At 40.6% G+C, this 25,737-nt stretch overlaps 2 protein-coding genes across 53 annotated transcripts in view; one reads left to right on the top strand and one right to left on the bottom strand.

Moving 5' to 3' along the window:
- HMG20A (high mobility group 20A) overlaps positions 1-16,057 on the bottom strand; it is a 177,249-nt gene extending 161,192 nt beyond the window's left edge. For 5 of the 49 annotated variants that reach the window (XR_015275894.1, XR_015275895.1, XR_015275896.1 and 2 more), the window contains exon 1: positions 15,552-15,657. The gene's annotated coding sequence lies outside the window, so the exon portion shown is untranslated. Of the gene's footprint in view, positions 1-13,866; positions 14,004-15,551 lie in introns of all 49 variants that reach the window. The other 44 variants (XR_015275890.1, XR_015275891.1, XM_086849399.1 and 41 more) reach the window with 33 other exon arrangements.
- Positions 16,049-25,737, top strand: part of PEAK1 (pseudopodium enriched atypical kinase 1) — a 107,435-nt gene continuing 97,746 nt past the window's right edge. For 2 of the 4 annotated variants that reach the window (XM_086849341.1, XM_086849339.1), the window contains exon 1: positions 16,049-16,249. The gene's annotated coding sequence lies outside the window, so the exon portion shown is untranslated. The remainder of the gene's footprint in view (positions 16,250-25,737) is intronic. The other 2 variants (XM_086849342.1, XM_086849340.1) reach the window with 1 other exon arrangement.

The following is a 25,737-nucleotide window of genomic DNA, read 5'->3' as shown; positions in this document are numbered from 1 at the left end:
ATTGATATTCTCTCTTCAAATAAAAGAGTGAAATTTGGCATTACCAATAAACCAGCTTTTTAGATCACTTCAGGGAAAATAAAAGCCCACAATGAAAATAATTATGTTATAGATCCCTGGATAGCTAAAACCGGTAACTGTGGTTACCTCTGGTTTCCAGAGGAAGGCTTTGCTATCTCGCCCTTCATTGTAGGTATTACTTACCTATGGATTAGGATAGTTCATTTTATTCTGAATTAACTTTATTCATGATAGCATCAATTGCCATTTACACTAATACCATTAACAAATACAATTCTGCAAAATGAATTTAATTCTTGTGCTACAGATCTCACATGAGAAAATAGAAACCATTCACATCACAAAAAATAAGTCCCAAAATAAATCTTGAGAATTTTTTCTTTTTCATTAATTGCTCTCTCTAAAGTAAGTCCAATAGATGACTAATGGGATGGGACCAGCTTCTGTAATCTGCCCATAAAAATGCCTTCTGAATTTCCAGTTATTATATGCAATTTAGTCTACTTCTTCACCTGCTCTGCTATTGGAAAATTTCTCTGGAATCTGAGGTCATTGTATTTCACAGGACAAAGTTTTCCAATAGCTCCTTTCCCATTAATGAGGTAGAAGGGGTACCCCATAATACCCCACAACCAGCAGCATCCAACGGCGCCTGCAGCACTTCTCAAACCACAGCACCCATAAATCACCCAAGACCTCACCAGACCCCTCTAACTCCCCCAGCAGTGAGCAGATGGTTACTTCCCTTCAAAATTGAAGTTCCATTCCTCTGATCATTTTTAAAACTCAATCACTCACTGTTTGTGCAATGCAAACATAAAAGTGACATGAGCAAAGCAGTTTATTAAAAAATGTAAATGAACAGACTGAAGTTTTTCATGGTGTTTACCCAGTTCAAACATTTACCAGCATCACACAAGTGAAAGAAGAAACAGTATTAATTAATGCTTGAGGAGTACTTTGATTTAAAATGCCAAAAAAGTACTCTAAACTAGAGATAAATGAATGTCAAGGAATCCTGATTGTGACTGGCCAGTGAAATGCAAAGTTACATATTTGAAAATAAAATAATTGAAGACTGCACACACCTGATGAGACTGGAAAGTTGTTTTAAAGCTATTTTAGCACTTTTTTTCTTCCTCAAAGCTTTATTTATCACAGAAGTTGTAAAGGAGTAGGGCATATACTCCAAGTTCACTTACATTCTGCAAGAGGAAGCTCTGACTGCTGCCACAGAGGAATACAGATTGGAATTTTTCATGCACATACCCACCAAAACAAGTCATTAGGGCCATTTTACAGCATATGGGGTCGAATACTTTGGATGTGAGAATATACTGAGAAGGAGATTGAGTATATACTTAAAAGAATGACTCACCACAGGCATCATGACCCAACACAAAAGCATCTACTCTGACCTCAAAAGCCACAAAGACAGCATGGAACTGGATATTTTAAATGCACTGATATGGGTACAGGGACAAAGGTTAGAGGAAATGAAGTGTGGGAAGAGTCAGTGATTCTCACACAAAACAAGCAACTCATTCTGTTTTCAGAGAAGATCCATCTTTAGAAAAAAATATGACATGTCAGCTTCCATACATTTTTGTTCTTATTTTCTTGCTGTTGCCACACATTATTCCAACATAAAACCAGTGAGTCTGAGCACTCAAACCCATCTGTAGAAGAAATCACAATTTTTAGATAGCCTTAGCTGTGCAAAATAACACACATATAAACATGAACAACAGAACTGCTATTAGTAAATCCTTCCTAATAGCAAGAATAGTGAAGAACTGGGTTGGGCTGCTCGTTTCTAATTAAAGCTCTCTGGTAATAGTTTCATATCTATCAGAAATTAAACTTTAGAGGTACATTGCATGAAGTGTACCAAAATCCCTTTTCAGCCAAAGTTTTCCTTGCAGTCCCACAAAGTACCATTGGCATCACAGGATAAAAATTGTAAAAGCCTTGGAAACACACTGATAGAAAAAACTAACAAGGAAAGTGAGCACAAAAGAACAGACAAGAGGTTCATGTAAGTATCAATACATCACTGGACACTGCTTACAAAACCTTGTCTGGATTCCTGAAAAGAAAAGAAACAGAAAAGCCAGCCCAGTCTTGCCAAAGCATCCTCTTCAGGAACAGCAGACAGCCCCTTTGACCACTGTTAACAAGATTTGAAAGCTGTCTGAATTGACAGGCAAAATGTGTTAAAATGGATACAAAAGACTACACTAATTAAAAAAAAAAACAATCAGGAAAATTTAAAAATATGAACTTTATGCTCTAAACAAGGCACATACCAGGATACCCCTCTCAGCACCAGAGGGAGAGCTCACAGAAAATTTAAAATCATACAAGACCCAGGTACTTCCGTGGCTCCATAAAAGAATTAACTTAAATCAACAGCAGAACGTAGACAAGTTAGAATAAAGCTTTCCCTATATTCATCTTCATTCAAAAGCAAGAGGAAATTACAATATTTAGAATCATGAATGGAAAACAAGGAGTAGAAAACAACAAAAGCATAAACCCACTGGACTGGTCTGACTGCTCTCCAGTGTTAATCAGTACATAAGAGATTGAGATGCATGTGAGGGATGGAAATATGCAAGCAGAGGGGACATTTTTGGAACACCTGTAGCATATGTAATGAAAATAGCTCCTTTTGGAGCTGAAGTAGAATTGAGAAAAAAGCATCCATGACAGCAGTGTGCCTAAATATCCTAGGCTGAGTGTTTGGAACAACAGCTAAACATTTGCAATATTGCATCTGATCCTCAAACAGTTTCCAGTAGCCCAAAGAAACTGCTCTGAGGGCAGTGGTGAACTTCATCCTGCAATCTCTTTTTTGTGCATCTCCTGTCATATCATAGGCAAGAAGGCAAAAGAGGTGAGGGGAAAACCCTAAGAACAGAGTATCACTGCCTAGAGTTTGGAGCCAAAGAGCAAAGAAGAACCTGGGAAAAGCATATCCAAGACTTCACCTGCTCTTCCAACTCCCCTCTTCCACAGCTGCTCCCCATATGCTGGAAACACGGAACTGCAGGTGGGAAACATGCACAAGCTTTGAAAAATAGAGCTGATCAATGCACTCAATAAATTTAAAAGAAAATGTAAATCTTTTCAAATTGGTTGATGATTGAACAGACATGAGGATGGAGGTCTCACACAACACGTCTTCAAACACTTGCACTTGGAAAGATTCCTAATTTATGTTTAGTTACAAGTGTTCTGAAAGATATTCTGGCATTCAGGTTTGAGTACTTACCATATTTAGCAAACAGCAGATTTATACTGCTTTTACATTTCTTTTGCATGATTTCATTTCTATATATATTTGTTAAGTAAATATGGTTCCTCTGAGCTAAAGAAGAAACATTATCCCAGTACCCCTATATATGGGTAGAGATGCACAGCTGGTTTAAAGGTCATAAAGGAAATATCTTAAAGCTAAGAATACAACCAAACTTCAGAAACAAACTTTGAAGCACTACCAATCTTAACCTTTCTTTTGGACATCTCAACTAATTGTTAGTCTTTGCTTGGTTTCTGAGATCTCAAGTCGCTCTGAAACTCTGACCTGAATACACATCATACAATTTTTACTGCAAAGAGAAGTAAGAGCTAAAGTCTTTGTGATCCTTGCAAAAGGTCAGCAACACTGTGGTTTACACAGCATTGAACAGTGGGAAAGTGGAAAAACATTTCTATTTTCAAAAGGGCTACAATACAGGTTTCACCTCAGTATAATACCATAACCTGAAGTTCATTGCCTTGAGCAGAAACAGACAAAGCCAATTGGTGGAAAACAACAGTTCAGGGACCACATCTTTTTTGATTTGTAGAGCCTAAACATTTTACAGCAGAAGTGCAAGCACAGAAAAGTTACTTTCTTTGATTACCTTTTGCACTCTGTTAAAAGTAAGCACACAGATTAGCTGAGGATCAAATACTACATTTAATCCCCAAAGTTAGCTCAAGAGCTTTCTGAGTTAGACAACTGCACTCCCTTTTCATTTAAAAATACTCCTCTGAAAAAGCACTCATTTATATATTGCTCCTCCCGACATCTTCCAAAACAAAGGCAAAAAAGCATGATGTTGCTTTTTAAACATCGTATTTTTAAAAGTAAAAAATCTTCAGATTTTATGAAAACTTTAATAATATTTGAGCTTATAGATGTCCCAAAATAAAACATTTATTATGGTAATGGAAGCTTGTTTTTCCTGGTCTTTAACAGTCTCCCAAAACAGCTGATTCCCACCCTGTTTCCTGACCTCTAGAAAGGGTCATCTATGTATAACTCCAGACAAAATATGGACATAGCATTCCAAAGCTCCATGGTAAAATCACCAAAAAGAATTCACCAGGTTCAGCTCACATCTCAATTGAGCTTTGTTTTTCATCAGAAGAAAGCGTTAAGTTTGAGTGAAGCCTTACCTGGCTTCTATAAGCAGCACACTCTGATCCTTCAACACTGAGGACATCCCCAAAACACAAGTTACCAGTCCCACTGCTGCCTGATCAGGAATGGCAATGAGTAAACCTCAGAGCAGGTTGCACTGTGTAAATAAAGAATCCTGGAAGAAGATACTGCACCAATCTCTACTTAACACCTCCCATCCACAGCACAGCAAGCCCAGGTCTTGGAGTTTAGCATGTAGGAAACAAACAGCTTATTATTTGAAACTGTGCCAAGTAACCAAGCTGAATAGGAGACCCTATTTGAATTTCAGCATGTAAAAACTGTAGCTTTTGACAAGTGTATTTCATTTACAGCTAACAGTTCAATTAACAAAAAGAAAAAACATTAATTCTCTTCACAATGAAATTTTCTTCTACTCAAGTATCCTTGTCTTAATCAGCATGAACTCATTTGTATTCCTGTTTAAAATGCCTTTCTCAATAACACTTGCTGACATCATTCAATAGTTACACATTTTATCATAAATATCTCCTAAGCATACAAAAAAAAATAAAAATCTAAAGATTCCATTTAGTTTTGCTGATTAAGATCCACCCACCCAAGCACATGTCTAGTCACCACAATTTCTTTGTTGGCTGCCCCTGCCTGGCTATAGGGGAAAGAAAACAGAAACAATGTGAGAAAGTCGACATTTTCTGCTTCACTGAATTAAACCTACTCTGAGAAATCAAGAAATATATCTCTTGCATCATTTGCATTTAATGATTCCAAGTTTAGACCAGTAGTGGCTTCTAGAGGTTGTTTGATCCCAACACCTACTCACAACTAAGGTGAAGGTCATCTTAATGGCAGACACCATGTTACACTGTCTGGCTCAAATCATGATCAACACTAATTTAAATCATCAAATGCCCCCAACTGCTTTGGTTTTTTGCTAGGAAGGTTACCAAGAGTTGAAGAAATAAGCACTGCTTATTCTCAGGACACAGACAGTGATAGATGGAAGACAGGACAAGAACAGTTGAAAAAGCACTTACAGTGGCCATAGGAACAGAAGTGTATCAGACAATACTTCCCCCAGTCCTGACAAAGCTGGAGGGACAGGAGAAGAAAAGGACACCGGCACAGAGAGAAAGTTTTCACTTTATTCATCTATTAACCAGAAAATCCATCAAGAACAACTGTAGCAAGGAATCCAGGATCTTCTCTCCTATTAGTTATTTCCAGTACTGCCCCTAATCAAAGACTTCCTCACCCTTTGAATTAAGCTCAGATCTACTCTCAACTCTGAGTACAATAAGCAGTATTTACTCCAACTCAAACCATTTCAACAAACTCTAAAAAACAATGACAAACTTCCATTTCCAAGAGGAGCCCCATGTTAGGCTCACTTCACAGAACCCAGCTTCCAGTGATTTCAAGTAAGTTTAATTCAGTAGCAGCTTTAAGCAGGTTCTTTTTCTTCTCTTCAAATGGAGAGCTTAGCTCAAGGCTGCTGTGTTTGCCATTCCACTAACTAGTCCACTTGTTTAATCTGTCCTTCAAATGGAGGGCACAGCAAAATGAACTGCGCACACTTTCACAGGATTATAGGGGCAGATGACTGAGGGACCAAGATGACATTGGAACATCAAGCCCTTCACTGCACATGAGCAAAGGAAGTTCTCTTTTCTAGCCTGACAGAGGATATATTGTTATCTGCATGACAAAAGGGCTTTAAATCTTAAAAGAAATAGTCAGCACTATATGAAAAATTGAAGAGACATCCTGTGCCAAATCTGGATTATGAATCACCAACTAACACTCCTGCCACCAGCAGCATGAAACCATCTTTGCAGTGATACTCAAGCCCTACCTGAATAACCACTTCAGTGGTTAACACATTTGCAACCCCCGCTCTATGTTCAACACCCAAAAAGCAACTGATTTGTCAACTGTTTCACTGGTTTGACATTTCTCTGTTCTTTCAATAAATTGCCATTCTAATTCTTGTCTGGTTCTGTCAATGTTGTTGTACTTCTGTGCATTTCATTTACCTTTTAAGTGCTAAATTTATTAAATTATTAATTAATTTAAATAATTAATTTATTATTATTATCATCATTATTATTACTATTATTATTATATGCTAAATTACTAGTTGCAAGCCACAGCAAATGCAAGGAAACTCCTTGATCTGATCTGCAAAACCTCCAATTGCTCAAATTTCTGTATTTTTAATTGCAATGGTATAAAAATACATCCACAGAACTGAGATGCTACCAAGCAGTTCAGAAGCAGAGACACGCAAGTCTCAAAACTATAAATATGACAGATACATTTCCTATTACAGACTGACAACTGATTTTACCAAAATTTATCTTCAGGACAGACCTTTTCTAGGTTAACTTTCAGGGAATATACTACTGCATTATCACAATTCTGACTCATCACTTGCCCAGAGTCTTCTACTGATCAGTCACTGATCTGCATTTGCACATGCTGGAAGGAAAACACCCAACCATGCATCAGACTTAGAGAGTAGTAGGTACCTACATTTACATACATTTATATAGCATTAGTCAAATGTCTCCGTAAAAAGTCAATGATAGACACTAAGCTGACAAACATTACTGATCTCAGACTTGAGAATAAGGAATTGTGTATCAATAAAGAAAAAACACTTCTCTAATGTCATTCCCAGAAGTCTATAATATAAAGACACTAAGATAAAAGCTGAAGGTTATCTTTTTCTTTAAAATATCCAGCCTTTAGTATGCATTTGAAATCTGTCTTCCCATTCTTCCTCACTATAAAAACGTAAACTCTTTGTATGTGGTTATTTGAATATCAGTACTTTTCCATGTAGCAGCAATGTGAGAACAAAAACTCAAGGAACATGCTGAAAAGTTCTGTGTGATCAGTTATTTTCTGCATGCCTTGCAAACCCCTCCTGATAAATGTCTGTTCTGTAATTCCCTTGAGAAATACTCTGTTGAAATTACTTTGGGACAGAATGTATGTTTTTACAAGAGGCAATAAAATTATATAAATAACTTGCCTAAAAAATTCCAAACATGTAAACTGTATTTCTATAGAGAAAATGCAAGTAAGCCATTATTATTGTGTAATAAGAGTTCACAGTTTTTCATACTTGCAATGAACTTTAAGTTTTTGAAGGTTAAAATAATATTAACAGAAAAGATTTCTCAAGAAAAGTATCTTTGATATTTGGAAAATCTTCAAATCGCTACACATTCAAAACAATTCACATAAAGTCTCACAGTCTAAGTTTAATTGCAGTTGATAATTCTATAGCTTTCTATATCAAAATATACACAGAAGAGCAATCAAATCTTATGTCAAGACAAAGACAACTTGGTTAGTTTAATACAAATACCTGCAAAATTTCTGTACTTTCAAAAATTTTCCTGGACCAGAACTAAAGACGCTTATTTCCTTATAAAAGAAGCTGCAGTACAGCCACAGGCACAGGCCAGAGGGGATGACTCTGACCACTGTGACCCATTAAACATCAGGAACTACCCTCTGCTAAAAAACAGAAAGACAGAGGAATTCAAACCTTCATCATGGTTGCCCAGTCTTGTTTTAAAGAAGCATCAGTACAGCAGCTGTCCCATGTGGCCCTTATGCACACAGTAAATTTGTACAACTTCTTAGTGCAGCAGTCACATAGATTTTGTTATGATTTCACAGGTTAGACCCTATAACCTAAGATCCTGTATCTATAAACCCAGATTAAGTTGTTATTTGATAAATGTATCATTTCAAGAAGTTAAACAAAGTTGCACCTGCAGGTATTTTTAGGAGTTAAAATATGCCTTAAACTCATGTTCAAGCTGATCTTTTTCCAGTGTGCTAGCAACTCTTTCTGAATTCCAAAGTAGCTGTAGCAGTGCCAGTGCCAGCTGCAGGAGACACGAGTTATACCTTGTCTGTTGAGATTCTTCTGTACTCTTATTTATACCTAAGGCTTAGCTGCTCAAGCTTCACTAAATGCTAATGTTCCCAAGCTGGATTATCCAGTCACCTCCAACACCTCTTCATGTCAATGCTTCCAAGAAGGCTTTCCCAGCCTACACCCGTCCAGAGCTATACTCGTCTTAATGTGTCCAAATATCAAGTCTGGTTTGCTTGAGTACATTCTTTAAAAACAGAAAGCTGAACCAGGTTAGTCAACCACAACTACTGAAAAAGCACTTGTCACATTACCTCTCCACAAATAACCAAGAAGTTTTAAATTGATGGCATTTTGTTCAAAGCCATCAAATTTCAGCAAGCAGTATGAATCATGCACTATTTGTTACTTGAAATTCACATTGAAAAAGCAGGGATCAAACTAATATGATTCAGAAGCTTTTCTCTCACTTTCTTTTTCCTATATATGGAGCTTTAAGAAAAAAGTATTTGTGCTTCTACATTTCAAGTAAATGTTTGGTGTTAGTGAACAATTTACAGAATCCTGATGATGTCACATGATTTATACACTGCTATCAACTGACACAGAATGGGAAACTGGCAAAATACTAGTGCCATAATTTGGAAGAGGCCTGAAAATTGTATTTCTCTAATGCTCAAGCTTTGCATATTTTGATACAACCTAGATTGAAGAGTAGCTTTCAAAGCAGTAACACGCAGCTGCAGAGAGGAAGGTCTTGCCCTCTCCCCTTTCTCAGCTAGTTACAGCAATCTCCACAGCTTATTGGACATTTTATAGGGCCATTTAGCTCCCTAATTCTTGCCTTTGGGAGAATCCCAGGAAAGCGAGGACACTCGCGAGGATACTTGCACAGTATCTTCAACTAGACACAGCTGAAAGAAAGGGCTCAAAGAAATACCAGAGCTTATTAAAAAAAGAATGTGCATGGGAACTCCCACTGCCATGCGTGGTAAAGCCATATTAAGCTTTAGGAGCCACCTCCAATCACCCAAGATAACTTTTTGGATTCATTCTGCCAGCAGTGGGCTGTAGTTTTTACAAGATATCAAGAGAAGCATCCAGAAAGGTCCTCCGCCTGCGTGAGGACAAGCCAGGTGCTGGAAGGTGCAGACACCAGCTGTCCACTGCCTAAGGCTACAATTTCACTGCAGTCTAAGCCTGTTGAGCTACCAACTACTCCTAGGGCATCATCTTTCAGCCTGACACCTGTTCCCTGGACAAATCACATAGTGGTTCAGCATGCTGAAGAAACAGAAGAGTATTTAGTTCATTTACCAAATTAGTTTATGCCAAATGAAAGGGTGAAATGGCTCAGCAAAGATCCAACAAGCAGCTGGCAGAAGAAAAAGGGATGTGAGTAACACAGCCAGGAGTTAGTGATGTACACTGCTTTAACTCCACAGGCTGTGATTCAACTCTTCCCTAAAATTCTACTGCTGCCAGAAACAAAGAACATTTGAAGCTATTCCAGTAACAGAGGGCCCCAAAATAGTCTTAAGTGGGACAAAATATGATTACCAGAAAAAAATTAGGATTATATCATAAATTGATATATCATAAACTTTCCCCCCCTTTCCAATCTAAAGCAAAAAATTTATTCTCCTGATGAAATATGATTCTTCCCCATAAGTCTGGAAAAATAACTTCAATTCTACAACTCTGATTCATTTTTTCTTATTATTTATTATACTGGCTTGTCATATCTTACAGCAGCAATTTCCTATCTTAAGTTCAGCAAAGAGTAGTTGGAGTCTATTCTGTCATGTTTGCCACATATTGAAACTGTGAGAATTTAGTCAAATATTGGTTATCTCAATTTCATTTCAGCAGCAGTATGAGTCATGAGCAATAGCAACTAAAACATACTGCAGTAAATGCATCCTGAGCCAGCACTCTGCTCCAAAAGATTTTAGTAGGTTACCTATGATAGCTACTGACTAAATGTCAGGGCTGGAAAAAAATGCATTCCAATACACCTGCATTTCAGGACTTTAGGAGACTCTGAAGATTTGCTACTCTGCTCCAGAAATCCTACAGAATTTGTGATTATTGAGATATTCCAACAAGATGCTTGTATATTTGAAGAGATGATAGTTTTAAATGGAATATCCTTCTTCAGCAAGTCTTACTTTTTTATCCTTTAGGTATCAGAAGCTGTCTTTTTCAATATCCTGGATAAGTGAAAATTCAAACAAGGCAGACTATTCTTAAAGCAAGATGGGGAAAACTGTGGCATAAGAGGAGAACCCAGAGAAAATGTTTAGAATACAAATAAGGAAACAACACCCCTAAAACGACACTGTACTCCAAGCTTTCTTCTCTCACCTCCATGTGCCATTATCCTGCACTAGGAACACCCTCCTCGCTCCCCAGTTTTCCTGACAGAAGTGCAATGTTAGCAAACTCCAGATTTCAAAGTGTGAGAGAAGATTCACAGTTTACTGTTTCCAGTACTTCGCTCAGTGTTGATCTGTTTTCTCTCCTGTATAGTCTCATACTATTACCGGAACTTGTTTTGCCACAGCTCTCTCTCCACTGCTTTTCAGACTGACACTTTCCATATATTTTTAAGCACAATCACATCCTCAATACTGGTATGGGACACTAATTCTGTTATATTAGAAATTCAACCTTTGATGAACATATAATTATGGCCTGTATATCAGCCTGAGATTACTTATCCTATTCTTACATGAAGTCCATTCTCCCAAAATCTCTTTCATTTTCATTACTAAATGTTTTGTCAATTACTAGATTTCAGCAAACAATACTCCAGAGTTCAGAAACACACCACCTTATGTCCAAGGCTTCAAAACAGCAGCGAAGGGAATCCCAAGAGGAACAAATAGTTTATTTCTTAAGTAACAAACACAAAAATTCACAAAAACCCCACTAATTCATGCTATACCACTTACCTGAAATAAAAGGAACTACAGAACAGACACAGCTAAGGCAGACCTACCTCAACCACCATCTGATTCAGACTGTCTGAGAGCCCCTCCAAACAAAGCCTGGCAAGTTCTACAGGTGCCATTTTGAAGGGCAGTTGAAAACTGCTGAATTTCTTTTGGCTGCAAGCAATCCTTCAGACACCACTGTATAATTAAAGCTATGAATTTATCATCTTTTTGTATTTGAACACAAGAATAAAACAAAAGTAGACTTTTTCCCTGTTAATTCACTAAATTGCTGAGAAATCCTGTGTGTTTTGCACTCGTTAGGGGAAGAAAAAAAATGGAAAAAAGGATCCAGAAACAAATCCTGTCAGTCTTAAGCCTCTTGAAGTCAACTAATAACCAATACTTTGACTATCCTCATTCTCTTATGCACTTCACACATTTTTACTGTCAGCAACAAATTGCCACTCAATTGCCACTCAATCTTGTGACTAAACCAGCCTTTGCCATTTTCATGCTATCACAGTATCCTGAGCTGCAGGCTAAGGTTGTCCACTGTCCACCTCATTACTTATCCCAGAAATGATGCAAAAAGGCACATTCCAATGTCTTAGATTTACATTCCCTTTTACATGAAGAAACAGTATAAACAATCCAAGTCATAAGAATTTCAGAAACAGTGAAATATAAGGCTTATTTTGCAATTCACTGTATACCAGGAGAAATGTATGGTCCAAAAGAAAAAACTGAAACCAGTCAGTCAAAGTCAGCTCTTACCACAGTACCCTGCAAAACAGCACAGAATTATTTGTTTCTAGGTTAAAATCATTAATAAGTCTTCTTTGAAGACAACACAGCAGTCTCCTTTTAACATATTTACTATTAAAACACTCTAGCCAATAATGTTCCTAATGTTTCTGAAAGACAGGTTTTTTCCTAAGTACATCAGAACTTGAAAAAGTAAGGTCAAGGAACAAGGAAGATTTTCTAATAAATTTAGAACTTGGAAGAAATTCAGGTATTCCACATTTAAGTGGTTTTGTTTCCCTGTAACACAGAATGAAGATTTCTCCCAAATAAACACAGTCACTCAAAAGTAGCTGTAGCTGCAATTTATCACAAGCTGTCCTTGTCAAACCAGTATCAAGCAGACCTTCAGAAATCAAATGTCAGTGTCAGCTTTGCCCCTAACAGCTATGAACAATGCAAGTCATTCCTTTAATAAGAATTAATCCTCTGTGGGATTAACGTGCATACAAATAGCTTTACCATATACATCCCCACAATCTCATTATACAATAGATTAAAATAGACTAGTCTGGTAATAAAATGCTTATCACCAGACCTGTCCCACTGGCAGTAACACTGTCAGTACATGCACAAACTCAGATCTGACTGTTTTGTCCACAGAATTCAAGGTCCAGTATCAGACTACAGGTTTGCACCACAGAATCACAGAATATGCTGATTTGGAAGGGACTCACAAGGGCCATTGAGTCCAACTCCCAGTAAAAACTAACAGGTGCTATTAGAGCCAACAGCTGTGCTGCTGATGGCACAGGATGGGAAGAAGCCACTCCTGGAGTCAGACAACAACACAATATGGCAAACACTGCAGATCATGCCAATGGAGCCTGACCTACACCAATACAGCTTTAGCTACCACTTGACTGTGTATTTCAAATAGCCATCAACTAGCCCTACCTGCTTTTATAAACTAATCCCCTGAAAACAAACAGTGGTTTCTGAAAACAAACTATAGTTAGTAATTCATACCTTGTGAACACCTAACACTTACTTAGTGTTGAAGTTATTTCATTAATCACTCTTCTTCTCTTAAAAATAGCAGAAGTTTAACATTCCTCCTCTTTTTCTAAGGGAAATCATGGAAGTAAAAACTGAAAAAAGCTAGAAGGAATGCAGAAAGCAACTTCATTTTGGGACTCCCTAGCCAATCACATTATAGATTGAAACATCATTTTATTAAAGGTACATGAACAACTGGAAAAAGAAAAAAAGGACAACATTTCTGTATTCACCTACTGTTCTCAAAATTGTAAAGGCAGGTTCCCTTGAGTCACCTATCTCTCCCACAGATCACTATCAAGAGTGTCTCCATTCTTTTGAGTGCAGCCTCTTCACCTGTGCCCTAACAATTCCTCATAGCACATACCACAACACTCAAAAAAACAAGCACAGCTCTGTGTGCACTGCAGCAATGGTGAGCAGGAATACTTAAACTTTTCACCCACAGCCTGGAGAGGGTAGGAAGTACAGCAAGAATTCAGAAACTTGTATGAGGCTGTAAGCCTGAGAAAAATCTCACTGAAGAAGTGGTCCTAAAACACTTTCTATTTAGTCAAGGAGAAGCAATTAACACAGAAGGCTGAGCTGCTGAGGGAGGTGAGGAGATAGACTTTGCTAGCGGGGCACACTGGGATGACTGACCCTTTACTTTAACTACACGGGGAACAGACGCACTAATAAGGTTACAAAGTTAACCCAAACACATTAGTGCTTAATTTTCTCCACCCCCGTGCTCTGCTACTTAGAGTAACATCGTTATGCCATGCAAGCAACACCACAGCTCACAGTCGGTGCTGGCATTCAGCAGTCCAGCAGCACAGGGAAATCAGCCCCTCTCCTCAGTTCTCGAGGCAGTCCTGGCCACCCACTCACAGAAGGCCTGAGCTTTGCCAGGGGAGACGCCCTGCAAGAGCAGAAGGTGGAAAACAGTGAGAATCTCTCCACTTGTGGCTGCTTTATTACAAAGCATCAGAAATTGTTATATTCTAACTGTCAGGTACACACAGGAGCTGGACCCAAGCCTCAGGTGCTAAAGGAATGTCACAAAGGAACACAATTCTCTTCTCCCTTTTCTGAGCCATGAAAGGCTATCACCACATACCCTCTGCGTCCCCCACCATGGGCAACCAAAGGAACAAAAATTCCATTTATAACCAAGACAGTGTGGTCAGATCACACAATCCCTCACTTTTCTGTTTTGAAAACCGCTGAGATTCTATATAAAAGTTAACTTAGGATTTGAAAGACTAATCCAAATACTCTGTTTTAGACGCCATTTCTAAGCCAAACTTCTCAACTTCTATTTCAAGACATGCCAGATTTCTTAGGAACAGGGGGAAAAAATTCTCACTTTCCCTCAATTTCCTGAACTTTGAAGTTACAGTATTTGCCACCAAGTGATATAATTCTAGAAATACGGAATATCTCAACCCTTCAAACAGGCATATGATACAGGTGTGAGAAAAGCTAAGACACAGTAAAACAGTATTTCATTAACATTTCACTATCTTCAAATAGGTTGTGCCCCTACACGTGGCCAGGATTAAAAAAGAAAACCTATGAAAAAGAAATTCTTTGTTTTCATCAGCAGTTTATGTTTACATTCTTAAAAAGTTAAGAATGATCACTTCAGAATAACATACATCGCTACGAAAGTGGTCAAGGGGGTCACACACAAGGCGAATCAAAAAGCTACATATTTTGCAGCTTTAGGAAATAATGTTTTAAACTACTGTTTACTTCATTTTTGTCTTATCCTTTCTCAATTTCTACGTCTGAGCATGTTTTATAATGTATATATCGGTACAGTACTACCTGTATATAACTGATAAATCAATACATTTACATACATGAGAGATGCATGATAAAAAGTGTTCTTTATTGACAGAAATGGGCAACCAAAGAAGTTGGAGGCCACTACTCTAGAGAGCAGGAGCTCTTTTATTTATATTTGCCCTGCCCTTCCTCCTTTCCATTCTAGGGCTGGTTTTCCAGAGGACTGGAATGAATGGCGCCTCACAAGGCACATGGCCCCGGTACCTTCAACCCAGGGTCGGGGCTTCTTTTTTCTACCTCGAAGTAAGAGACTTAGTTCCCCAGGAACGGGGAACTGAATGTGGAAACCTGGACAGAAGTATCAGAAAACCACGCTATGATAAATCACCTGCTTGACAAGGGAACATTAAGTGGACATACAGAAAAGACAAATAAATAGAACTAAGAAGCCATGAAATATCGCTTCGGGGGAACTGTGGAAAGACATATAATGGAGAACACCGAAAGCCAAGCACTTAGACCCTCACTCATCCGGTTCTTCCCCCTCACCCCCCGTGAGCTCCGGCGGCTCCCCCAGCCCCCCTCACGGGCGGGCCAAAGCACCCACAGCCGCCCGTCGGCTCCTTGCCCGCCACGGCCGAGGAGAGGCGGAGGTCCCACGGCCGTCCCTACTGACCTGCCGGCGGCGGCTCCCGCGCAGGGCCGGGGTCGCCGGGGGTGGCCGCGTCCCCTCAGCCGGGTCCCCTCAGCCCGCGCAGCCGCCCCGCCTCCCGCACGCGCACGGCCACCTTACAAACCCGCCTGCTCGGATCTCTCCGCTCCCGCCTCAGTGCGGCCCTCTCGCCTCCACCCGAGGAGCCCCTCGGGAGAAGGCCCAGCCGAGCCGAGAGCACTCCCGGCTCAGCGCCCGCCGTCTCGCTGCCCTCGGCGGCCCAGCGCGGGGCTGGAGCTCAAACCACGCAGCGGGACTACTTTACCACCACATGCGGAAGCACACGTTTCCTTACACGCGCGCGCGAGCTGACAGAACGCTTTTAAAGGACCACGCGCGATGCACGCCGGGCGTTGTAGTCTTCTCACGGCGGTTCCTCCGGCCGCCCGAGGGCCTCGCACCGCCCCGCCGTGGCGCCACGCCCCCTCGCCATCCGCAACCAATGGGCTGGCGGGGGCGGCGCTTCCCCCCGCGGTGCGCGCGCGGGGGGCGGTGCCCGGAGTTGGTTGTTGCGCGCGGGCGCGGCGGTCACAGCCCCGTCCCGGGAGCCGCGTCCTCGCCGGGGCCCGGCGGGAACGGGAGCCCGAACTCGCACGGAGCCTCCTGGGCGCAGCCGCCGCCTCCCCGCGGGAGGCGCCGCGGGGCTGGGGAGCCCCTGCCAGGTGAGGGGCGGGAGAGGGGGTGACGGCCCCTCACGCCGTGAGGGGAGGCCGGGGGGCGGCAGCGGTCAGCTTTCCTCAGCGGGGCCGCGGGCGGGGGCAGCGAGCAGGGCTCCGGCGGGGGGGCGGCGGGGGGCAGCCGCCGCCTGCCCGTCACTCCCTCCCCTAAGGGTCCCCCCGGCTCCCCTCGCCCCGCCGCGGTCCCGGTCGCAGCGGCGCCCGCAGAGCCCGTCTGGCGCCGTCAGCCGCGCCGGGGCCCCCACGGGGCCGTGCGGCGCCCCCGGTCGCGGCGCGGGGCCCCCGGGTGCTCGGCGGCAGCCCCGGGCGCTGGCCGAGCCCGCAGCGTGGCTGGGAGCGTGCGGCGCGATCCCGCGCCCTGCTGGGAGCGCCTGCAGCCGCGCTGACACCTTCGAGGAATTTCCCGGCATAAAGCAGCTCTGGGTGCCAGGTGGATGCTATTCCTGCCGGGACTCTGTCCCTGCTCTGTTATTATTGCGAATTACTGACTTGAAAGGTTTTACGTGTTAAGGTGTACGTGTGTAGCTGCATTCCGTCCTCTCGGTCCTTTCTCTCGAAGGTTATTTTGGAGTTGTAGGTGGGTCGGTCTGTTCGCCAGTTTTTTATTGCGGGTGAAGTTGAGGCTGGGATTTGCGCTGGGACAGCAAGTGAAACGATGTGAACACTTTGCAGTGGTGTGTTACTTGTGGAGCAGCTGATACCTGATGCAGAAAGGCCAGGCTGCTCCGAGGTGAGCGCAGGGGCAAGGGAGAACGTCATCTGGTGGATCTCTGATCTTGAATTTAATGGGGGTTCCTTCTCAGAGAACATAATTGCTGTTTAATTTAGTTCTTTACCATTTACTTTTCTAAAGCTGGCTCTTCTTGGATCGCTTCATAAGTGCCTCCAAAGTTTTTCCCCTTACTCGCTGTGGCTTAAAGGTTGCCGAATGTCTGCGAAAACAATTTATTTCCGGATATTTACAGAAAAAATAATATGCGGAGATATATGGGCAGGAAAGAAAGAACACGCAATTGTTTTAGGAACCAAGATTTTATGGAGTTCCAATAATTAGGTTCTATAGTTAGAAAGCTTACTTTAGCTTGTTTAAAATTGACAGCTGAACCTTTGTGACAGACTGGATGTACTTCCTTCTGTGTGACTTTTGACTTACAACCTCCTCTAGACATTTTGAATCCAGGGGTGTAGCGAGAGCAGCAAATACTTGTGAAGGTTTAGTTTGGTTGTTTGGACTTGTTAGAGCTCTTAGTCTAGTTTCATACTGGCTTAAAAGGTTGTGTCTGTAAAGTAGCTAAGATGTTTTATCCAGATGAAGCATCTTCCTGGCAGAGTTACTGCTCAGTGTGTTTTCAGGAAAACTTAAATTTTGTTCTCTAAAATACAGAACTATGCAAGAAGGAATTACCAATTTTTCCATGAGTAACTTTCCGTGATTAATCTTATGTATTCATTTCTTGATGACTTTACCTTATTGCTAGGATATCCCATGTAGTTAACTTAATTCACAGACTTCCTAAATGACCTTTTTGGCCAGATCTCTCTGACTCAACTACACCTTCCTCACCTGAACAGCAGTGGCAGGTAGGGTGTGATTCCTGAGCTTGGGCAGGGGGTACCAGCTGCAGAACAAGGAGCCAGCACACTTTGCTGCCTGGCCTTGGCTGCAGGCAGGCACTTTCATCCAGCTGCAGTTCATGATGGATGCAATGTTTGCATTTCCTTCTGTTTTAAAGCATAAAGTTAGCTTGAAGGAACAGCATTTCCTATGTATCTCCAAGTCTTATGGTTCTTTCATTGAAAGAAAGAGCAAAGAGAATAGCATTTCAACTTTTTCTGTACTTTGTGTTTCTGACTTTTCAGCTCTTTAGAAAATCCATTTCCGGGCATGTTTACTAACATATGTATTCTTTCCTGTTTTCTTTCCAAGTAAAGGAATTGGTTGGAATCAGTCATTTAAAGAAAAGTAAAGGGCAGATGCTATTTGGCTAAATGACTCCTAAAAGTTGATGGTTTGTTTTTTTTTTTTCCTAAACAGGGTAGTAAAATATTAGGACAACTATTGTAATCTATTGATTAGGGTCCCAGACACTGACATTTACTGTTAACCTTCGGTATTGTGCTAGGAAAAATATGTATGTGAAAAGCTTACTCTAAGTTAACAAGTTGAAACATGTTTTTTCTACCTTGTTTCTAAATTTACACTCCTGTATGTCTCCTTTCCTTTTCCCTTTTCCTGTTTAGTCTTTGCTCTTAGGCTCCCTTTTCCCTCCAGCTGCCCCTCATCCCGCTTTAGGATCACACTCTCCCATCCCTGCTAGTGGCCCATGTTTTCTTTGCCCCTTTTCTCTGAAGGGCTCTGCAGCTTTCCTCCTTGACACTGCTTCTCTTGTTCTGCTTGCTTTCTGTTGAGATTGAGTTTCAGGCGGTGTTAATAGTCCTTTCTCTTTTTCTTTTTTTAATGTGAGGCTATTGGATCCTCTGTTGAGGAGAGCCCCAAAGGTCTCCCTTGGATTGCCCGGCAGGGTTTCGAGGCTGTCTCCTGCCAGCTCCGCACTGCTCCCACTTCTGTGCTGCTGCAGCTCCCGAGGAGTTCTGCTGAGGAATCCTGCCGAGGAATCCTGCCGAGCTGCTCCTTCCCGTGCAGTCGGTGTGTCAGAGCTGACATTCGGGTACGGGCATTGAAATGCAAATGGCTATGACGAGAGATGGTGGAAAGCACTCAGAAAGTTGTGGGATACCTGTGGCGTGAAAGGAGATTATAAGGAAAACACCTGACAGGGAAACTAAAAATGTAACCCTTATCTTTCTGCTATTAACACCTCCAGATGTTTTTAACCTACTTTGAGTACAAAATAATAATCTGTAGAACATGTTTTGGTTTAGTAGTTGAAGCAAAGTTCAGAAAAAGAATATCAAGTTATTTGCAGCCGTATGTAAAATTCACTGGCTGTTAGTGGCGGCCAGAAATCACCAGTGAGAGAAGTTCCACTCTCTGTGTATGCAGAGTCCCACGGATTTTGGAGATGTGTAGCCTCAGACCCACAAGAAATGGCTTTGGATTCTCCATGCTGATCCCTGGAGGGATGGATAGATGGAGCACGTTCTGTGAGTGTATTGTAACAGGCTGGTGCAGGGACCTTGTCTGCTGAGCCTTTCTTGGCACTACCAGTCTTCCCACCTTCCTGTGCTCCCACACACAGCCACTGTGTAAGGACCAGGAGTTGCACTGAGATTTGCATTGGCCTAAGGCTGAAATACTTCCATTGTTTCATATGGATCAGCACAATAATGCAGAATTTCCATTGCCAGTTTTAAATCTAGAGTGGAAAAATACAGGCTGCAAACTGGAGTAAGAGTTGCTAGTTGACTTTCACTGTTTTAAAACAGGGTAAAGTGGAACAAGTTGACAGTGTACACTGAGGAGAATGTGACAGCTTAAGAATTTCTGCAACATCAGTGACAAGGATAAATGTTTTGTTTTCACTGGTAACAATTCTAACTAGTTGTCCAATATTTGAGCTGCAATTTCCATATATTGTGGTTTAGCGCTGTGGGCTGTGTGTTTTCCAAATCATAAGCAGAAATTATCAGCTGTGTAAGAAATTTTCAGTTTTCCTTTTGCCTGAGATAGATAAGTAGCTGAGGGACTCAAGCAATTTCTTTCCCCATATCTCTTTAAGTGGACCGAGTTGATTTGAGATTGCCTGATAGTGCAAAATGTGGATAGAGGAAAACTACACAGTGGGTGTAACTCTGAGGTCATCTTCTTTGACTTGAATTTCTTTTGGGACCCCATCAGCTATTACAAAAGTTACCATGTCAACTCACCAAGTTACAAAATGGTTTTACCACAAATGTTTTTGGGTTTGTCTGCCCAGATGAAAACAAGAACAACAGGATTTCAGACCCCCTGGGATCCTCATTCATCATTTATCTCCTCCTAGGAATCACATGTTGCTGTGCAGGATGAGGACAAACTCAGTTTTAAACCATACCACTTAGAGAAGTGTTTTGTGATCAATCTGTAATGGATTTCCTTTTTTAAATCTTTGATTCTGGGAAAGTGGGGGGAAAAAGTATTTTATTCACATAAAGTGCAAAAAAAATTATCTGTGAAAGGCATTTTAAAATCTTTCCATTTGTAGATTTTATCCCTTGTTTTCCTTAAGAGTAATATTTCAGTTAAAAAGCCTTATATGTGCTTAAACATAAATGCTGAAAAATGCTCAACTGTCTTAATGCACTCACTGTTGACTACAGGAGACATTTTTAGCCAAGTTTTTGAAATCACAGTAAACAAATGGATAAAAATCATGCCAGGCTAAACATTGTAGGCTTCTAGCAATACTTGTTTTAGTAACATCTTGTCTGAGATGCCAGTTCAGTGTGGTGCTAAAAAGTAAGATCACTGACTTGATAAAGTTAGTGCTATTTCAGAAAATACTGCTACTTGCACAGAATTTGCCAAAGCAACGTTATTGGTGCTCAAGCGGGTTTGGGTTATTGTATTGTTGGCTAGAGGTTCTGTAGGAAGCTGTTTAGTGTTCACAGTTTGACCTTCCATGTTTTTGTAAAACTGATCTCAATCCTAAAATGTTCCCTCTTGGATGCTTGCCTGTATTTGCACAGGCCTCTCTACAAAGCTCCCCAGAGGAGGAAGACAGTCTGTAATACAGGAGATGTAAATTCTGCATGTATATATTTATATCCAGTCTTCCAGCTCCAAGGGTCTTACTGTCAGAAAAGCCTTCAAACACATTTAAAAGACATTTAAATCTTAGACTATAAACATGAACAAATATAGACATCCTTCCACATTAACTTCATGTATATTCTCTCCTAGCATAAGTCTCTGCCCATATCACAGATGCTCTTATTGTTGTCTCAGCTGCCAAATTTCCTCTTAGCGAGTATCATTGTTCTGCTTTTATACTTGTTGATGCCCTTTCTGGGGGCTTTTGTGATGCAGCAAGAAGAAGGAAAAAACAGTTTTAAAAATATGTATTCTTCCCCCAAATTGGCCAGGAAATTCAGAAGCATGCGTGTCTGAAGGTAATAGAGACACTTCAAATTTCAGTGCCTCTGGAGCTGAAGCTGTCCTTGGGTAACTGTTAAGTCTTTTAGCGCCTTTTTTCTCCCCCCTCAGTTCTGCCTTTCTCTTTACCTTGTTTTAGCCCTGAATAGTCTTCTGCAGAGTGCCCTTTTATTCTGCTTGGCGTCCTGTTAAAATCACTGATTCCCTCTGCAAAGTCTCAGAATTACATCAATATTGCTTTAATAAAGTTTGAAATTTAATGCAAACATATACAAGCTCAGAGAGAATAAATATTAGTCCAGGAGTTTTCCACGGGGGAGTAAGTCATGTTGTGTAATTGTTTTTCCATTTGCTTTAAACCTTGCTAATTGTCCTTCTGGGCCTTCCTCGTCTAGATTGGGTAGTTTTCCTTAAAAACAGGTTGCACAATGTTCCCCAGTCTGAGACTTTTAAGTCTGTAACTATATGGTTAAGGAGTGTGACTCCTGCCATTTGGAATGATCTTTGGAGGAGATAGTTTATTTAATGACTTTCATTCTCTAAACTGTAGACATTCTCAGTTTTTAGAAGCAGGGAGACAGCTCCTAGTAAAGATGTAGAGAGTGGGGGGCACATGAAAGCTGCCAGTGTGATTATTTACACATGCTGTGATTGTGCAACAGCTTGTGGTATGTTGTAGTCAGTGGAAGAATTCAGTGAACTTGGTGTTAAACACACATCCAACGCAAAAATGCTGACTATTTTAGAGCTTTATATATGTAAAATTGTATTTTCATATTGTGATTTTTTATTTTTTTTTAGATTTGGAATATCAGAGTATTAGCAAGAACTCTCAAATCTGCTCTGCTGTTAATGAAGCTGTCAGTAACATACCTTTTAATTGTAACAACAAAAATTTGAAAGTGCTATTGCAGGCCTTGAAGTGAGACAGAGTCAGATTTAAAGGGCAGTATTTTTGGCTAGAGAAGATTGCTTGGGAAGAGCAGAAAACAAAGGCATGTTAGGGCAAAGCTGATGGAGGTTCCTGTGCCTCTGAATTCTGCCTGTTAAGTATTTCTTGTGCCGCAAAGGCAACATCCCTGTGAGAGAAAATGTCAGTGAGAAGCAGAGCTGAGCGCTTCCCCTGTATTTCATTTACCCTGTGAGCTGTGGCGGTTCCGGCTGCCATATCCTAATTGGCATCTTGCTCCGTGTTGGCAGCAGGGTGCTGGGTCGTGGTTCCTTACAGGTTAACCCACTTATCTTCTCAGAGCAGCAGCAGATCTCTTCCAAAGGTGGTTCTTTTACTCGAGTTGTTCAGTAACTGGTGCATCAGGAGGAGTGTTGCGCTCTGGTACATAAAGTACCTGTTTTTAGCAGCTGATAGAGAGACACTGTTAGTAACAGTTGCCATGAAAAAGCTCCTGCAACAGCATTAATGTGAGATTCCAGTGGTTTAGATGGATATTCCTCAACCTCACTGGAGCTTTAGTCATGGTGAGTTCTCCCTTGTTCTGCATAATTCTCTGTTGTTCTGCATGTTGGAGTGTGGGAAGTGTTTGTTGTGAGAAGCTGAATCAGGTTCCTTTCTGATGGGTATTGCCATCAGCATCAGAAGGGGATTCATCAAATACATTCTTTACATACACAATTGCAATTCATACTGGATTGCATAATGTTGTAAACAGCAAGAAGTGGTGCATAAAGGTGCCCAGTTCTCACCCTTTACCTTTCACCTATTTTTTAAAATTTTTTTTCCACTTTTTTTTTTTTCTCTGTAGTACGTAGTAGTGATAACATTGTGGGATATTTTCCTACTGTGTCTTTTGCAAATTGACTTCATTGCTTATGGTTGTACATTATCTTTGTTTATCAGTATAAATCAACAGTGCTATTCCTGAAAGATGGAGATAGCAACAGACAGACCTTTTGAAGCCAAATTTGCAGAGTGAGAAACAGTGTTGTACAGAAACGTTGTGGAAAAGATAACCAGCACAGGTTATCAGGGAGTTCTGCTCAGTTCCCCCAGAGGGGATGATGGAAGTGCTGTGGAATAATGGTATTTTCTAAAATATTCCTGCACAACTGCTGGGGCAGCTGGAAGGTTCATGCATATATTAATAATTCTTAGGCAAAATAACAGTAATCAGGTGGTATACCAAAGCAACAGCATTTGAATAAGTAGGAATTAGATTTAATATATCAAATGTTACATAATTGGGTTTTCCCCCTGGAGTTCAGTTTCTGCAGTTCTTTGCATATTAAGTGTTGGTCTGTCTACCTAGAAAGCTAACTTGGGGTACTTTCATTAAAAAGTATTTAAACACCCAAAGGGAATGAGATCTGTAGAACACAGGAGGAAATATGAATTCATATCATGAATATTGTTGTCTTCAGCAGCAAGCACAGCTTACTGAGGGGTTATAAGTTCAGCCAGTAGTCACTAAATTGTATTGCACAGATAACACATTGAATTTTTTTGTCCTGCTGGCTAAAAAAGTTAGTGTGCATTTTCAATCAAGTAACCACAACAGAAGTTTGAAAATATATTGGAAAAATAAGCAGCCAGTACTCAGTTCATAGCTGCAGTGATTGTGCTGGATGCAAATACCTAACTGTGGATAAAAAATTACTGAACAAATGAAATAATTGAAAATCAGTATCAGTTTCTAAACTGATTGCATTGTCATCAGTGTAGGCACTGTAGAGGAGCACAGTTCCATCCTCAGTCCCTCTGCAGCAGATGGATGTGGCTTCTTGGGTTTCTCTTGCTGAGAATGAGATGCTTGTCCATTCAAGCTGGTGTTTCAAATGAAATGGGAACAGTTATAATTTAAAAGCTTGTTTTCCTGATGTGGATGTGAGGCAAGAGCTGGGTTTTTTGGTAATTTTTTTTAGCTTTCACCTGCCAGGTTACAAATGCCTGTAACTTGGAGTGTTTTAAAATCCATAGATTTCAGCTACTTATATTAAATTGACTTTGACTTTGCCACATGGGTCAAGGTTTCTTTTTCATCACTATTTTTCCATGACTTCTTGGAGTAATTGTCCTGCAAGCAAGGTAAATGTATATCAGACACACAGGTGATCATTGGATGATGCAGGATAAAAAATCCACCCCAGCTGCATAATCTGCTACAGAGTTCTGAAAGATGGCAGCCAGAAGACAGCTCAAAGCCTGGGCAGCTGCTGGATCCTTCCTGGGACCGGTGGGAGAGGATTTGCTGTCTCAGAGGTGTGCTTGCAGTCATCAGCCTGCTCCTATATGTTTTTCTTGAACATCCCTGTTGTTTTCTTGGCAGTGGGTTTGTGGTGGAGCATAGAAAGGAGAGATGTCACACCACACAAAAGACGCTCTGCTCATTAATTTGAGAGATGAACTAGACTCGAGTTGTAGTCTGAGAGAACAAAAGGGATCTCAGTCTTGAAGGTAATTGTACTGCACCTGAAAAATCAGCAATCTGGCCTTAAGATAAGGAAAAAATACTGAAATAGAAGTCTGCCTTCTTTATTTTTACTGTGAGAGAGGAAAGTGAAGGCATCTCATGATGAAGACAAATCTCTGAATTCTGCTTTGCTCATTGTTCTGACCCTACTGTGTCTGCACTACCTCACAGTGTGTGCTGGGACCTGGGATAAACATTTCCTTTTGGAAAAGCTGTACACAATGTGCAGATAGAGGGAACATGGTCTTTTCTGCCTCTCTAAGATATGTTGGAATAAATATGTTGTTTTCAATGGATTTTTTTCATATTTTTCAGATGAGCAACTCTTTTGAGCTTTGTGCTTTTTATTACATAACATTTGCATTTTTTTTAAGTTCAGAGCATGACCACAAGTTTTTATTTTTCATTCATGAAGTATTTGCTACTTGTAGCCATGTAAAAATGGATACATCTCCCTTTATTCTAGCTCTGTAGCACTTCTAGTCCCCCACAGTTTGTTTGGGAGCCTTAACTCTGCAGTGTTATTTTGAGTAGAAAATATTTTCTTTAATACTTTTACAATTCAAATTAGATTACAATTTACATTACATTCAATTACATTAGAATTTGCTCCGTATAAAATTAGGACTTTCTGAAGAAATATTGGCACAAACCATGGAAGCTGTTAGGTTTGGGAACTTGTATTCAAATTACTCATTTTCTCTGCTAAAGGCAGTCACTGAGAAAACACAGTATGTCTTTTGGGTGGAGAAAAAAAAGAAGTGCCTGAATTGAAGAAACAATTTTAGGTGCTGTGGCTTATTTTGTTGTTTGGCTTTGCATTTCCATGCACCAGCTTCTGTGATTTCGTATCTTATGTGTATAAATAAGTTTATAGTTTATAGGAAACAGTTATTGACTGATCCATTTTAGTATTTTTGGAAGTTAAGCTATAAAATTTCTGTCAAGAGTTCAACTTACTCTGTAAGTATCTTTGGCCATGAAGATTTGGACAAATGTAATCATTCTACACT

The sequence above is a fragment of the Cyanistes caeruleus genome, chromosome 13 (genome assembly GCF_971803275.1).
Source record: "Cyanistes caeruleus chromosome 13, bCyaCae1.hap1.1, whole genome shotgun sequence".
In the NCBI taxonomy this organism is placed as follows: domain Eukaryota; kingdom Metazoa; phylum Chordata; class Aves; order Passeriformes; family Paridae; genus Cyanistes; species Cyanistes caeruleus.
The sequence above is the reverse complement of the archived record's forward strand: the minus strand, read 5'-3'. Positions and strand labels throughout refer to the sequence as shown.